Source organism: Oncorhynchus gorbuscha, unplaced genomic scaffold (genome assembly GCF_021184085.1).
Source record: "Oncorhynchus gorbuscha isolate QuinsamMale2020 ecotype Even-year unplaced genomic scaffold, OgorEven_v1.0 Un_scaffold_1460, whole genome shotgun sequence".
NCBI classification, from domain to species: Eukaryota; Metazoa; Chordata; class Actinopteri; order Salmoniformes; family Salmonidae; genus Oncorhynchus; species Oncorhynchus gorbuscha.
This window is the reverse complement of record NW_025746235.1, coordinates 32,501-49,485: the sequence shown is the minus strand read 5'-3', so window position 1 is coordinate 49,485 and position 16,985 is coordinate 32,501.

Sequence of the window (16,985 nt, the reverse complement as noted above, 5' to 3'; positions counted from 1 at the left end):
TAATGTCTAGGAATGTTACTTCCTGATGTTGTGTTTAGCCACCATGCTAATGGTTAATGTCTAGGAATGTTACTTCCTGATGTTGTGTTTAGCCACCATGCTTATGGTTAATGCCTAGGAATGTTACTTCCTGAAGTTGTGTTTAGCCACCATGCTAATGGTTAATGTCTAGGAATGTTACTTCCTGATGTTGTGTTTAGCCACCATGCTAATGGTTAATGTCTAGGAATGTTACTTCCTGATGTTGTGTTTAGCCACCATGCTAATGGTTAATGTCTAGGAATGTTACTTCCTGATGTTGTGTTTAGCCACCATGCTTATGGTTAATGTCTAGGAATGTTACTTCCTGATGTTGTGTTTAGCCACCATGCTAATGGTTAATGTCTAGGAATGTTACTTCCTGATGTTGTGTTTAGCCACCATGCTAATGGTTAATGTCTAGGAATGTTACTTCCTGATGTTGTGTTTAGCCACCATGCTAATGGTTAATGTCTAGGAATGTTACTTCCTGATGTTGTGTTTAGCCACCATACTAATGGTTAATGTCTAGGAATGTTACTTCCTGATGTTGTGTTTAGCCACCATGCTAATGGTTAATGTCTAGGAATGTTACTTCCTGATGTTGTGTTTAGCCACCATGCTAATGGTTAATGTCTAGGAATGTTACTTCCTGATGTTGTGTTTAGCCACCATGCTAGAGTGGTTAATGTTGTTACCTGATGTTTTGTTTAGCCACCATGCTCTAGAGTGGTTAATGTCTAGGAATGTTACTTCCTGATGTTGTGTTTAGCCACCATGCTAATGGTTAATGCCTAGGAATGTTACTTCCTGATGTTTTGTTTAGCCACCATGCTAATGGTTAATGCCTAGGAATGTTACTTCCTGATGTTGTGTTTAGCCACCATGCTAATGGTTAATGCCTAGGAATGTTACTTCCTGATGTTGTGTTTAGCCACCATGCTAATGGTTAATGCCTAGGAATGTTACTTCCTGATGTTGTGTTTAGCCACCATGCTAATGGTTAATGCCTAGGAATGTTACTTCCTGATGTTGTGTTTAGCCACCATGCTAATGGTTAATGTCTAGGAATGTTACTTCCTGATGTTGTGTTTAGCCACCATGCTAATGGTTAATGTCTAGGAATGTTACTTCCTGATGTTGTGTTTAGCCACCATGCTAATGGTTAATGTCTAGGAATGTTACTTCCTGATGTTGTGTTTAGCCACCATGCTTATGGTTAATGTCTAGGAATGTTACTTCCTGATGTTGTGTTTAGCCACCATGCTAATGGTTAATGTCTAGGAATGTTACTTCCTGATGTTGTGTTTAGCCACCATGCTAATGGTTAATGTCTAGGAATGTTACTTCCTGATGTTGTGTTTAGCCACCATGCTAATGGTTAATGTCTAGGAATGTTACTTCCTGATGTTGTGTTTAGCCACCATGCTAATGGTTAATGTCTAGGAATGTTACTTCCTGATGTTGTGTTTAGCCACCATGCTAATGGTTAATGTCTAGGAATGTTACTTCCTGATGTTGTGTTTAGCCACCATGCTAATGGTTAATGTCTAGGAATGTTACTTCCTGATGTTGTGTTTAGCCACCATGCTAATGGTTAATGTCTAGGAATGTTACTTCCTGATGTTGTGTTTAGCCACCATGCTAATGGTTAATGTCTAGGAATGTTACTTCCTGATGTTTTGTTTAGCCACCATGCTAATGGTTAATGTCTAGGAATGTGTTACTTCCTGATGTTGTGTTTAGCCACCATGCTAATGGTTAATGTCTAGGAATGTTACTTCCTGATGTTGTGTTTAGCCACCATGCTAATGGTTAATGCCTAGGAATGTTACTTCCTGATGTTGTGTTTAGCCACCATGCTAATGGTTAATGCCTAGGAATGTTACTTCCTGATGTTGTGTTTAGCCACCATGCTAATGGTTAATTCTAGGAATGTTACTTCCTGATGTTGTGTTTAGCCACCATGCTAATGGTTAATGCCTAGGAATGTTACTTCCTGATGTTGTGTTTAGCCACCATGCTAATGGTTAATGCCTAGGAATGTTACTTCCTGATGTTGTGTTTAGCCACCATGCTAATGGTTAATGTCTAGGAATGTTACTTCCTGATGTTGTGTTTAGCCACCATGCTAATGGTTAATGTCTAGGAATGTTACTTCCTGATGTTGTGTTTAGCCACCATGCTAGAGTGGTTAATGTCTAGGAATGTTACTTCCTGATGTTGTGTTTAGCCACCATGCTAATGGTTAATGCCTAGGAATGTTACTTCCTGATGTTTTGTTTAGCCACCATGCTAATGTTTAATGCCTAGGAATGTTACTTCCTGATGTTGTGTTTAGCCACCATGCTAATGGTTAATGCCTAGGAATGTTACTTCCTGATGTTGTGTTTAGCCACCATGCTAATGGTTAATGCCTAGGAATGTTACTTCCTGATGTTGTGTTTAGCCACCATGCTAATGGTTAATGCCTAGGAATGTTACTTCCTGATGTTGTGTTTAGCCACCATGCTAATGGTTAATGCCTAGGAATGTTACTTCCTGATGTTGTGTTTAGCCACCATGCTAATGGTTAATGCCTAGGAATGTTACTTCCTGATGTTGTGTTTAGCCACCATGCTAATGGTTAATGTCTAGGAATGTTACTTCCTGATGTTGTGTTTAGCCACCATGCTAATGGTTAATGTCTAGGAATGTTACTTCCTGATGTTGTGTTTAGCCACCATGCTAGAGTGGTTAATGTCTAGGAATGTTACTTCCTGATGTTGTGTTTAGCCACCATGCTAATGGTTAATGCCTAGGAATGTTACTTCCTGATGTTTTGTTTAGCCACCATGCTAATGTTTAATGCCTAGGAATGTTACTTCCTGATGTTGTGTTTAGCCACCATGCTAATGGTTAATGTCTAGGAATGTTACTTCCTGATGTTGTGTTTAGCCACCATGCTAATGGTTAATGTTAATGTCTAGGAATGTTACTTCCTGATGTTGTGTTTAGCCACCATGCTAATGGTTAATGTCTAGGAATGTTACTTCCTGATGTTGTGTTTAGCCACCATGCTAGAGTGGTTAATGTCTAGGAATGTTACTTCCTGATGTTGTGTTTAGCCACCATGCTAATGGTTAATGTCTAGGAATGTTACTTCCTGATGTTGTGTTTAGCCACCATGCTTATGGTTAATGCCTAGGAATGTTACTTCCTGAAGTTGTGTTTAGCCACCATGCTAATGGTTAATGTCTAGGAATGTTACTTCCTGATGTTGTGTTTAGCCACCATGCTAATGGTTAATGTCTAGGAATGTTACTTCCTGATGTTGTGTTTAGCCACCATGCTAATGGTTAATGTCTAGGAATGTTACTTCCTGATGTTGTGTTTAGCCACCATGCTTATGGTTAATGTCTAGGAATGTTACTTCCTGATGTTGTGTTTAGCCACCATGCTAATGGTTAATGTCTAGGAATGTTACTTCCTGATGTTGTGTTTAGCCACCATGCTAATGGTTAATGTCTAGGAATGTTACTTCCTGATGTTGTGTTTAGCCACCATGCTAATGGTTAATGTCTAGGAATGTTACTTCCTGATGTTGTGTTTAGCCACCATACTAATGGTTAATGTCTAGGAATGTTACTTCCTGATGTTGTGTTTAGCCACCATGCTAATGGTTAATGTCTAGGAATGTTACTTCCTGATGTTGTGTTTAGCCACCATGCTAATGGTTAATGTCTAGCCACCATGCTAATGGTTAATGTCTAGAATGTTACTTCCTGATGTTGTGTTTAGCCACCATGCTAGAGTGGTTAATGTCTAGGAATGTTACTTCCTGATGTTGTGTTTAGCCACCATGCTAATGGTTAATGCCTAGGAATGTTACTTCCTGATGTTTTGTTTAGCCACCATGCTAATGGTTAATGCCTAGGAATGTTACTTCCTGATGTTGTGTTTAGCCACCATGCTAATGGTTAATGCCTAGGAATGTTACTTCCTGATGTTGTGTTTAGCCACCATGCTAATGGTTAATGCCTAGGAATGTTACTTCCTGATGTTGTGTTTAGCCACCATGCTAATGGTTAATGCCTAGGAATGTTACTTCCTGATGTTGTGTTTAGCCACCATGCTAATGGTTAATGTCTAGGAATGTTACTTCCTGATGTTGTGTTTAGCCACCATGCTAATGGTTAATGTCTAGGAATGTTACTTCCTGATGTTGTGTTTAGCCACCATGCTAATGGTTAATGTCTAGCTAATGTTACTTCCTGATGTTGTGTTTAGCCACCATGCTTATGGTTAATGTCTAGGAATGTTACTTCCTGATGTTGTGTTTAGCCACCATGCTAATGGTTAATGTCTAGGAATGTTACTTCCTGATGTTGTGTTTAGCCACCATGCTAATGGTTAATGTCTAGGAATGTTACTTCCTGATGTTGTGTTTAGCCACCATGCTAATGGTTAATGTCTAGGAATGTTACTTCCTGATGTTGTGTTTAGCCACCATACTAATGGTTAATGTCTAGGAATGTTACTTCCTGATGTTGTGTTTAGCCACCATGCTAATGGTTAATGTCTAGGAATGTTACTTCCTGATGTTGTGTTTAGCCACCATGCTAATGGTTAATGTCTAGGAATGTTACTTCCTGATGTTTTGTTTAGCCACCATGCTAATGGTTAATGTCTAGGAATGTTACTTCCTGATGTTGTGTTTAGCCACCATGCTAATGGTTAATGTCTAGGAATGTTACTTCCTGATGTTGTGTTTAGCCACCATGCTAATGGTTAATGCCTAGGAATGTTACTTCCTGATGTTGTGTTTAGCCACCATGCTAATGGTTAATGCCTAGGAATGTTACTTCCTGATGTTGTGTTTAGCCACCATGCTAATGGTTAATGCCTAGGAATGTTACTTCCTGATGTTGTGTTTAGCCACCATGCTAATGGTTAATGCCTAGGAATGTTACTTCCTGATGTTGTGTTTAGCCACCATGCTAATGGTTAATGCCTAGGAATGTTACTTCCTGATGTTGTGTTTAGCCACCATGCTAATGGTTAATGTCTAGGAATGTTACTTCCTGATGTTGTGTTTAGCCACCATGCTAATGGTTAATGTCTAGGAATGTTACTTCCTGATGTTGTGTTTAGCCACCATGCTAGAGTGGTTAATGTCTAGGAATGTTACTTCCTGATGTTGTGTTTAGCCACCATGCTAATGGTTAATGCCTAGGAATGTTACTTCCTGATGTTTTGTTTAGCCACCATGCTAATGTTTAATGCCTAGGAATGTTACTTCCTGATGTTGTGTTTAGCCACCATGCTAATGGTTAATGCCTAGGAATGTTACTTCCTGATGTTGTGTTTAGCCACCATGCTAATGGTTAATGCCTAGGAATGTTACTTCCTGATGTTGTGTTTAGCCACCATGCTAATGGTTAATGCCTAGGAATGTTACTTCCTGATGTTGTGTTTAGCCACCATGCTAATGGTTAATGCCTAGGAATGTTACTTCCTGATGTTGTGTTTAGCCACCATGCTAATGGTTAATGCCTAGGAATGTTACTTCCTGATGTTGTGTTTAGCCACCATGCTAATGGTTAATGTCTAGGAATGTTACTTCCTGATGTTGTGTTTAGCCACCATGCTAATGGTTAATGTCTAGGAATGTTACTTCCTGATGTTGTGTTTAGCCACCATGCTAGAGTGGTTAATGTCTAGGAATGTTACTTCCTGATGTTGTGTTTAGCCACCATGCTAATGGTTAATGCCTAGGAATGTTACTTCCTGATGTTTTGTTTAGCCACCATGCTAATGTTTAATGCCTAGGAATGTTACTTCCTGATGTTGTGTTTAGCCACCATGCTAATGGTTAATGCCTAGGAATGTTACTTCCTGATGTTGTGTTTAGCCACCATGCTAATGGTTAATGCCTAGGAATGTTACTTCCTGATGTTGTGTTTAGCCACCATGCTAATGGTTAATGCCTAGGAATGTTACTTCCTGATGTTGTGTTTAGCCACCATGCTAATGGTTAATGCCTAGGAATGTTACTTCCTGATGTTTTGTTTAGCCACCATGCTAATGTTTAATGCCTAGGAATGTTACTTCCTGATGTTGTGTTTAGCCACCATGCTAATGGTTAATGCCTAGGAATGTTACTTCCTGATGTTGTGTTTAGCCACCATGCTAATGGTTAATGTCTAGGAATGTTACTTCCTGATGTTGTGTTTAGCCACCATGCTAATGGTTAATGTCTAGGAATGTTACTTCCTGATGTTGTGTTTAGCCACCATGCCAATGGTTAATTTTTTTTTATATATATTTTTTTTTTATTAACAACAAATCAATACATAAAGCACATGAGGGAACACAAGCATACATAGATTACAAACAATAGACAATCGAGCTAGGGGCGGGGCTAGGGAGCGGGGTTATGGGGCGGGGCTAGGGGCGGGGCTAGGGGCGGGGCTATGGGGGTACAATATCACATTACAATTACACAAGGACCTTAAGGGACATGCATATACTTACAATTCTAACAGCTTTTTTGTTAGTAGAGCATTTAACCGTCTTAAAATACAGTTCAATTTCATAAGGTGAACGCACCAATTTGTAAGTCGCTCTGGATAAGAGCGTCTGCTAAATGACTTAAATGTTTTTGTAGGATACGAAAATGTGGTTTTCTGTTTGTAAATTTACATTTATGTATATGAAATTTGGCCAAAAGAATAATGAAATTAATTACATAAAAATGATTCCGTTTATTTCTATTGTATGTAAAGAATCCAAACAGTACATCTCTCCACAATAGTGTAAAATCTTCATAAATGTGTTCAATTATAAACCTACTGATGTCTTGCCACAGTTTTCTTACATGCATACAATGCCAAAAAAGATGCACAACTGTTTCTGGGTGGTCATTACAAAAGGAGCAATTTGAGTTGATGTTTTCCTTAAACTTCTTCATATAGTGGTTGGCAGGATAATATTTATGAATAATTTTAAAGGAAACTTCCTTAATTTTGTTAACAAGTAGGTATGTTTGTGGCAACATCCAAACTTTTTCCAACAGATATTATCAATAAATCCATTCCAATGAGGCATGACATAAGGTATAGATACAACATCCTGCTGAAACAAGGATCGTATCGCTCTGTTGTTGAATGGACCAAAAGAGAAACAAATCTTTCCTACTGATGAGTCAACAGGGTCAATAGAAGGTCGGCTCTGAGGGTCAGGTCTTTCCTACTGATGAGTCAACAGGGTCAATAGAAGGTAGGCTCTGAGGGTCAGGTCTTTCCTACTGATGAGTCAACAGGGTCAATAGAAGGTAGGCTCTGAGGGTCAGGTCTTGACACGTTCCTGAATAACATAGCAACACCTGAGGGAATTGCATCTAAAACAATTGCAAAATCTTTAGGTGTTATAGGGACCTTGTAAAGTGATAAGAATTCTTTATAACTGAGTAAAAGACCCTCTGCATTTACCAGTTGGCTCACCAATAGGATATTACTTCTGAACCAATATTCTAAAAACAGAGAGGTATTTTTATACAATATATCCCGATTATTCCATATATAATATCTGTGTGGAGAAAAATTGTGTTTATAAATGAAGGACCATGACAAGAAAACCTGCCGATGAAAAGCAGAAAGTTTCACTGGAACTTTGTCAATATTATATAATTGCAAAACAACATGAAGTTAAGGCCACCAAAAGTAGAGAAGACATGATGAGGAATAACATTCCAGATAGAAGTGGGTCTTCTTAGGAATTGTTTTATCCAATTGATCTTGAAAGTATTATTTAAAGTAGTAAAATCCAGAAAATTCAGTCCACCATTCTCATAAGTGTTCATTACAACAGTTTTCCTAATGTAATGGGTACGGTTTCTCCAAAGAAAGTTGAAAAGCATCTGGTCTATCTCCTTGCTTATTTTATGGTCAAGATATAAAGATAGAGCACCATATGTTAGTCTAGAGATACCTTCAGCCTGGGTTATTAGGACTCTACCTTTTAAAGATAAGTCCCTCTGTAGCCATTGATTTAGCCATAAAGATAGAGTGGCCATATGTTAGTCTAGAGATACCTTCAGCCTTGGTTATTAGGACTCTACCTTTTAAAGATAAGTCCCTCTGTAGCCATTGATTTAGCCATAAAGATAGAGCACCATATGTTAGTCTAGAGATACCTTCAGCCTTGGTTATTAGGACTCTTCCTTTTAAAGAGAAGTCCCTCTGTAGCCATTGATTTAGCCATAAAGATAGAGTGGCCGTATGTTAGTCTAGAGATACCTTCAGCCTTGGTTATTAGGACTCTACCTTTTAAAGAGAAGTCCCTCTGTAGCCATTGATTTAGCCATAAAGATAGAGCACCATACGTTAGTCTAGAGATACCTTCAGCCTTGGTTATTAGGACTCTACCTTTTAAAGATAGGTCCCTCTGTAGCCATTGATTTAGCCATAAAGATAGAGCACCATACGTTAGTCTAGAGATACCTTCAGCCTTGGTTATTAGGACTCTACCTTTTAAAGATAAGTCCCTCTGTAGCCATTGATTTAGCCATAAAGATAGAGTGGCCGTATGTTAGTCTAGAGATACCTTCAGCCTTGGTTATTAGGACTCTACCTTTTAAAGATAAGTCCCTCTGTAGCCATTGATTCAGCCATAAAGATAGAGTGGCCGTATGTTAGTCTAGAGATACCTTCAGCCTTGGTTATTAGGACTCTACCTTTTAAAGATAAGTCCCTCTGTAGCCATTGATTCAGCCATAAAGATAGAGTGGCCGTATGTTAGTCTAGAGATACCTTCAGCCTTGGTTATTAGGACTCTACCTTTTAAAGATAAGTCCCTCTGTAGCCATTGATTTAGCCATAAAGATAGAGTGGCCGTATGTTAGTCTAGAGATACCTTCAGCCTTGGTTATTAGGACTCTACCTTTTAAAGATAAGTCCCTCTGTAGCCATTGATTTAGCCATAAAGATAGAGTGGCCGTATGTTAGTCTAGAGATACCTTCAGCCTTGGTTATTAGGACTCTACCTTTTAAAGAGAAGTCCCTCTGTAGCCATTGATTTAGCCATAAAGATAGAGCACCATATGTTAGTCTAGAGATACCTTCAGCCTTGGTTATTAGGACTCTACCTTTTAGAGATACGTCTCTCTGTAGCCATTGATTTAGCTCCTTCTGGGGTTTTTTAATAAGAGGGTTAAAATGTAGTAAGCCTCTAGACTTCTGATCCTTTGTAATGGTTATGCCTAAATATGTAAGTTCTTCTTTTACTGGAATACCATAATATGAAGGTGTCACACAATCTTTCACAGCCGTGAGTTCACATTTCTTAATGTTAAGATATAGACCAGACGCTTTGGAAAAGGATTGTATCACATTGATCGATATGGGAATTTGGTTAGCGTCTTTCAGAAAAAGTGTAGTATCGTCAGCCAGCTGGCTTATAATAATTTCTTTACCAGCTATGGAAATACCTTGTACAGGACTATTATTTAAAGAATTTGCAAGAAGTTGGGTGATTAATAAAAACAGGTACGGAGAGATAGGACAACCTTGCCTAATTCCTCTCTTTAACTCAAATCTAGGTGAGGTGCCATATTTCAATTTGATAGAGCTGTTACCATTTGCATAGAGAGTCTTAATAGCCTCACAGAAAAAATCCCCAAAGCCAAGTCTCTCAAGGGAGTGGAAGAGAAACTGATGCTCTACTGTGTCAAATGCTTTATAAAAATCTAAAAATAATATGAAGCTATCCTCAGTTATTAGGTCTGAGTAGTCAAGTAGGTCTAATACTAGTCTGACATTGTTAGAAATATGTCTGTTCCTCATGAAGCCAGACTGTGTTTCATCAATGATTGCATCCAGAACTTCTTTAATTCTTTTTGCAAGTAGTGAGGCTAATATCTTATAGTCATTATTAAGAAGACAAATTGGACGCCAGTTATCGATGAGCAGCACTTCTTTTTTTTAGGCTTAGGTATCAGTGTTATTAACCCCTGACTCATTGTAGGAGGGAGAACATTGTTTTTAATACTCTCTAAAAAGACTTCAAATAGGAAGCTACTTGTTCAGAAAATATTTGTAAAATTCTGATGTAATTCCATCAACACCTGGTGATTTATTGTTCTTTAGATGTTTGATAGACTCTATAATCTCTTCAACTTTGATGGGTTCATCACACTGTTTAGATTCTATATCACTGATAGAGTGAACATTATTCAGTGAGTTTAAAAACATATCAGTGGATTCCTGACAGTACGTAGAGCTATACAATTTTCTGTAAAAATTGCTGCAGTATTTAGCGATTAATTTTTGGTCATCTGTAATAACACCATCAATGTTTAATTTATGGATAGTGTTATTTTTAGAGTGAAATTTCTCAAGTCTAAAGAAATAGGATGAATTATGTTCTCCCTCCTCAATCCATTTTTTCCTAGATCTAATAAAGGCTCCTTCTGCTTTTAATTTATATATATTATCCAGTTTATTATCCAGTTTATTTTGTAACTCAATTAGTTCCAATGTTACTTCCTGATGTTGTGTTTAGCCACCATGCTAATGGTTAATGTCTAGGAATGTTACTTCCTGATGTTGTGTTTAGCCACCATGCTTATGGTTAATGCCTAGGAATGTTACTTCCTGAAGTTGTGTTTAGCCACCATGCTTATGGTTAATGTCTAGGAATGTTACTTCCTGATGTTGTGTTTAGCCACCATGCTAATGGTTAATGTCTAGGAATGTTACTTCCTGATGTTGTGTTTAGCCACCATGCTAGAGTGGTTAATGTCTAGGAATGTTACTTCCTGATGTTGTGTTTAGCCACCATGCTAATGGTTAATGTCTAGGAATGTTACTTCCTGATGTTGTGTTTAGCCACCATGCTTATGGTTAATGCCTAGGAATGTTACTTCCTGAAGTTGTGTTTAGCCACCATGCTAATGGTTAATGTCTAGGAATGTTACTTCCTGATGTTGTGTTTAGCCACCATGCTAATGGTTAATGTCTAGGAATGTTACTTCCTGATGTTGTGTTTAGCCACCATGCTAATGGTTAATGTCTAGGAATGTTACTTCCTGATGTTGTGTTTAGCCACCATGCTTATGGTTAATGTCTAGGAATGTTACTTCCTGATGTTGTGTTTAGCCACCATGCTAATGGTTAATGTCTAGGAATGTTACTTCCTGATGTTGTGTTTAGCCACCATGCTAATGGTTAATGTCTAGGAATGTTACTTCCTGATGTTGTGTTTAGCCACCATGCTAATGGTTAATGCCTAGGAATGTTACTTCCTGATGTTGTGTTTAGCCACCATGCTAATGGTTAATGTCTAGGAATGTTACTTCCTGATGTTGTGTTTAGCCACCATGCTAGAGTGGTTAATGTCTAGGAATGTTACTTCCTGATGTTGTGTTTAGCCACCATGCTAATGGTTAATGCCTAGGAATGTTACTTCCTGATGTTTTGTTTAGCCACCATGCTAATGGTTAATGCCTAGGAATGTTACTTCCTGATGTTGTGTTTAGCCACCATGCTAATGGTTAATGCCTAGGAATGTTACTTCCTGATGTTGTGTTTAGCCACCATGCTAATGGTTAATGCCTAGGAATGTTACTTCCTGATGTTGTGTTTAGCCACCATGCTAATGGTTAATGCCTAGGAATGTTACTTCCTGATGTTGTGTTTAGCCACCATGCTAATGGTTAATGTCTAGGAATGTTACTTCCTGATGTTGTGTTTAGCCACCATGCTAATGGTTAATGCCTAGGAATGTTACTTCCTGATGTTGTGTTTAGCCACCATGCTAATGGTTAATGTCTAGGAATGTTACTTCCTGATGTTGTGTTTAGCCACCATGCTAATGGTTAATGTCTAGGAATGTTACTTCCTGATGTTGTGTTTAGCCACCATGCTAATGGTTAATTTTTTTTTATATATATATTTTTTTTATTAACAACAAATCAATACATAAAGCACATGAGGGAACACAAGCATACATAGATTACAAACAATAGACAATCGAGCTAGGGGCGGGGCTAGGGAGCGGGGTTATGGGGCGGGGCTAGGGGCGGGGCTAGGGGCGGGGCTATGGGGGTACAATATCACATTACAATTACACAAGGACCTTAAGGGACATGCATATACTTACAATTCTAACAGCTTTTTTGTTAGTAGAGCATTTAACCGTCTTAAAATACAGTTCAATTTCATAAGGTGAACGCACCAATTTGTAAGTCGCTCTGGATAAGAGCGTCTGCTAAATGACTTAAATGTTTTTGTAGGATACGAAAATGTGGTTTTCTGTTTGTAAATTTACATTTGTGTATATGAAATTTGGCCAAAAGAATAATGAAATTAATTACATAAAAATGATTCCGTTTATTTCTATTGTATGTAAAGAATCCAAACAGTACATCTCTCCACAATAGTGTAAAATCTTCATAAATGTGTTCAATTATAAACCTACTGATGTCTTGCCACAGTTTTCTTACATGCATACAATGCCAAAAAAGATGCACAACTGTTTCTGGGTGGTCATTACAAAAGGAGCAATTTGAGTTGATGTTTTCCTTAAACTTCTTCATATAGTGGTTGGCAGGATAATATTTATGAATAATTTTAAAGGAAACTTCCTTAATTTTGTTAACAAGTAGGTATGTTTGTGGCAACATCCAAACTTTTTTCCAACAGATATTATCAATAAATCCATTCCAATGAGGCATGACATAAGGTATAGATACAACATCCTGCTGAAACAAGGATCGTATCGCTCTGTTGTTGAATGGACCAAAAGAGAAACAAATCTTTCCTACTGATGAGTCAACAGGGTCAATAGAAGGTAGGCTCTGAGGGTCAGGTCTTTCCTCCTGATGAGTCAACAGGGTCAACAGAAGGTAGGCTCTGAGGGTCAGGTCTTTCCTACTGATGAGTCAACAGGGTCAATAGAAGGTAGGCTCTGAGGGTCAGGTCTTTCCTACTGATGAGTCAACAGGGTCAATAGAAGGTAGGCTCTGAGGGTCAGGTCTTTCCTACTGATGAGTCAACAGGGTCAATAGAAGGTAGGCTCTGAGGGTCAGGTCTTGACACGTTCCTGAATAACATAGCAACACCTGAGGGAATGGCATCTAAAACAATTGCAAAATCTTTAGGTGTTATAGGGACCTTGTAAAGTGATAAGAATTCTTTATAACTGAGTAAAAGACCCTCTGCATTTACCAGTTGGCTCACCAATAGGATATTACTTCTGAACCAATATTCTAAAAACAGAGAGGTATTTTTATACAATATATCCCGATTATTCCATATATAATATCTGTGTGGAGAAAAATTGTGTTTATAAATGAAGGACCATGACAAGAAAACCTGCCGATGAAAAGCAGAAAGTTTCACTGGAACTTTGTCAATATTATATAATTGCAAAACAACATGAAGTTAAGGCCACCAAAAGTAGAGAAGACATGATGAGGAATAACATTCCAGATAGAAGTGGGTCTTCTTAGGAATTGTTTTATCCAATTGATCTTGAAAGTATTATTTAAAGTAGTAAAATCCAGAAAATTCAGTCCACCATTCTCATAAGTGTTCATTACAACAGTTTTCCTAATGTAATGGGTACGGTTTCTCCAAAGAAAGTTGAAAAGCATCTGGTCTATCTCCTTGCTTATTTTATGGTCAAGATATAAAGATAGAGCACCATATGTTAGTCTAGAGATACCTTCAGCCTGGGTTATTAGGACTCTACCTTTTAAAGATAAGTCCCTCTGTAGCCATTGATTTAGCCATAAAGATAGAGTGGCCATACGTTAGTCTAGAGATACCTTCAGCCTTGGTTATTAGGACTCTACCTTTTAAAGATAAGTCCCTCTGTAGCCATTGATTTAGCCATAAAGATAGAGCACCATATGTTAGTCTAGAGATACCTTCAGCCTTGGTTATTAGGACTCTTCCTTTTAAAGAGAAGTCCCTCTGTAGCCATTGATTTAGCCATAAAGATAGAGTGGCCGTATGTTAGTCTAGAGATACCTTCAGCCTTGGTTATTAGGACTCTACCTTTTAAAGAGAAGTCCCTCTGTAGCCATTGATTTAGCCATAAAGATAGAGCACCATACGTTAGTCTAGAGATACCTTCAGCCTTGGTTATTAGGACTCTACCTTTTAAAGATAGGTCCCTCTGTAGCCATTGATTTAGCCATAAAGATAGAGCACCATACGTTAGTCTAGAGATACCTTCAGCCTTGGTTATTAGGACTCTACCTTTTAAAGATAGGTCCCTCTGTAGCCATTGATTTAGCCATAAAGATAGAGCACCATACGTTAGTCTAGAGATACCTTCAGCCTTGGTTATTAGGACTCTACCTTTTAAAGATAAGTCCCTCTGTAGCCATTGATTTAGCCATAAAGATAGAGTGGCCGTATGTTAGTCTAGAGATACCTTCAGCCTTGGTTATTAGGACTCTACCTTTTAAAGATAAGTCCCTCTGTAGCCATTGATTCAGCCATAAAGATAGAGTGGCCGTATGTTAGTCTAGAGATACCTTCAGCCTTGGTTATTAGGACTCTACCTTTTAAAGATAAGTCCCTCTGTAGCCATTGATTTAGCCATAAAGATAGAGTGGCCGTATGTTAGTCTAGAGATACCTTCAGCCTTGGTTATTAGGACTCTACCTTTTAAAGAGAAGTCCCTCTGTAGCCATTGATTTAGCCATAAAGATAGAGCACCATATGTTAGTCTAGAGATACCTTCAGCCTTGGTTATTAGGACTCTACCTTTTAGAGATACGTCTCTCTGTAGCCATTGATTTAGCTCCTTCTGGGGTTTTTTAATAAGAGGGTTAAAATGTAGTAAGCCTCTAGACTTCTGATCCTTTGTAATGGTTATGCCTAAATATGTAAGTTCTTCTTTTACTGGAATACCATAATATGAAGGTGTCACACAATCTTTCACAGCCGTGAGTTCACATTTCTTAATGTTAAGATATAGACCAGACGCTTTGGAAAAGGATTGTATCACATTGATCGATATGGGAATTTGGTTAGCGTCTTTCAGAAAAAGTGTAGTATCGTCAGCCAGCTGGCTTATAATAATTTCTTTACCAGCTATGGAAATACCTTGTACAGGACTATTATTTAAAGAATTTGCAAGAAGTTGGGTGATTAATAAAAACAGGTACGGAGAGATAGGACAACCTTGCCTAATTCCTCTCTTTAACTCAAATCTAGGTGAGGTGCCATATTTCAATTTGATAGAGCTGTTACCATTTGCATAGAGAGTCTTAATAGCCTCACAGAAAAAATCCCCAAAGCCAAGTCTCTCAAGGGAGTGGAAGAGAAACTGATGCTCTACTGTGTCAAATGCTTTATAAAAATCTAAAAATAATATGAAGCTATCCTCAGTTATTAGGTCTGAGTAGTCAAGTAGGTCTAATACTAGTCTGACATTGTTAGAAATATGTCTGTTCCTCATGAAGCCAGACTGTGTTTCATCAATGATTGCATCCAGAACTTCTTTAATTCTTTTTGCAAGTAGTGAGGCTAATATCTTATAGTCATTATTAAGAAGACAAATTGGACGCCAGTTATCGATGAGCAGCACTTCTTTTTTAGGCTTAGGTATCAGTGTTATTAACCCCTGACTCATTGTAGGAGGGAGAACATTGTTTTTAATACTCTCTAAAAAGACTTCAAATAGGAAGCTACTTGTTCAGAAAATATTTGTAAAATTCTGATGTAATTCCATCAACACCTGGTGATTTATTGTTCTTTAGATGTTTGATAGACTCTATAATCTCTTCAACTTTGATGGGTTCATCACACTGTTTAGATTCTATATCACTGATAGAGTGAACATTATTCAGTGAGTTAAAAAACATATCAGTGGATTCCTGACAGTACGTAGAGCTATACAATTTTCTGTAAAAATTGCTGCAGTATTTAGCGATTAATTTTTGGTCATCTGTAATAACACCATCAATGTTTAATTTATGGATAGTGTTATTTTTAGAGTGAAATTTCTCAAGTCTAAAGAAATAGGATGAATTATGTTCTCCCTCCTCAATCCATTTTTTCCTAGATCTAATAAAGGCTCCTTCTGCTTTTAATTTATATATATTATCCAGTTTATTATCCAGTTTATTTTGTAACTCAATTAGTTCCAATGTTACTTCCTGATGTTGTGTTTAGCCACCATGCTAATGGTTAATGTCTAGGAATGTTACTTCCTGATGTTGTGTTTAGCCACCATGCTTATGGTTAATGCCTAGGAATGTTACTTCCTGAAGTTGTGTTTAGCCACCATGCTTATGGTTAATGTCTAGGAATGTTACTTCCTGATGTTGTGTTTAGCCACCATGCTAATGGTTAATGTCTAGGAATGTTACTTCCTGATGTTGTGTTTAGCCACCATGCTAGAGTGGTTAATGTCTAGGAATGTTACTTCCTGATGTTGTGTTTAGCCACCATGCTAATGGTTAATGTCTAGGAATGTTACTTCCTGATGTTGTGTTTAGCCACCATGCTTATGGTTAATGCCTAGGAATGTTACTTCCTGAAGTTGTGTTTAGCCACCATGCTAATGGTTAATGTCTAGGAATGTTACTTCCTGATGTTGTGTTTAGCCACCATGCTAATGGTTAATGTCTAGGAATGTTACTTCCTGATGTTGTGTTTAGCCACCATGCTAACGGTTAATGTCTAGGAATGTTACTTCCTGATGTTGTGTTTAGCCACCATGCTAATGGTTAATGTCTAGGAATGTTACTTCCTGATGTTGTGTTTAGCCACCATGCTTATGGTTAATGCCTAGGAATGTTACTTCCTGATGTTGTGTTTAGCCACCATGCTAATGGTTAATGTCTAGGAATGTTACTTCCTGATGTTTTGTTTAGCCACCATGCTAATGGTTAATGTCTAGGAATGTTACTTCCTGATGTTGTGTTTAGCCACCATGCTAATGGTTCATGTCTAGGAATGTTACTT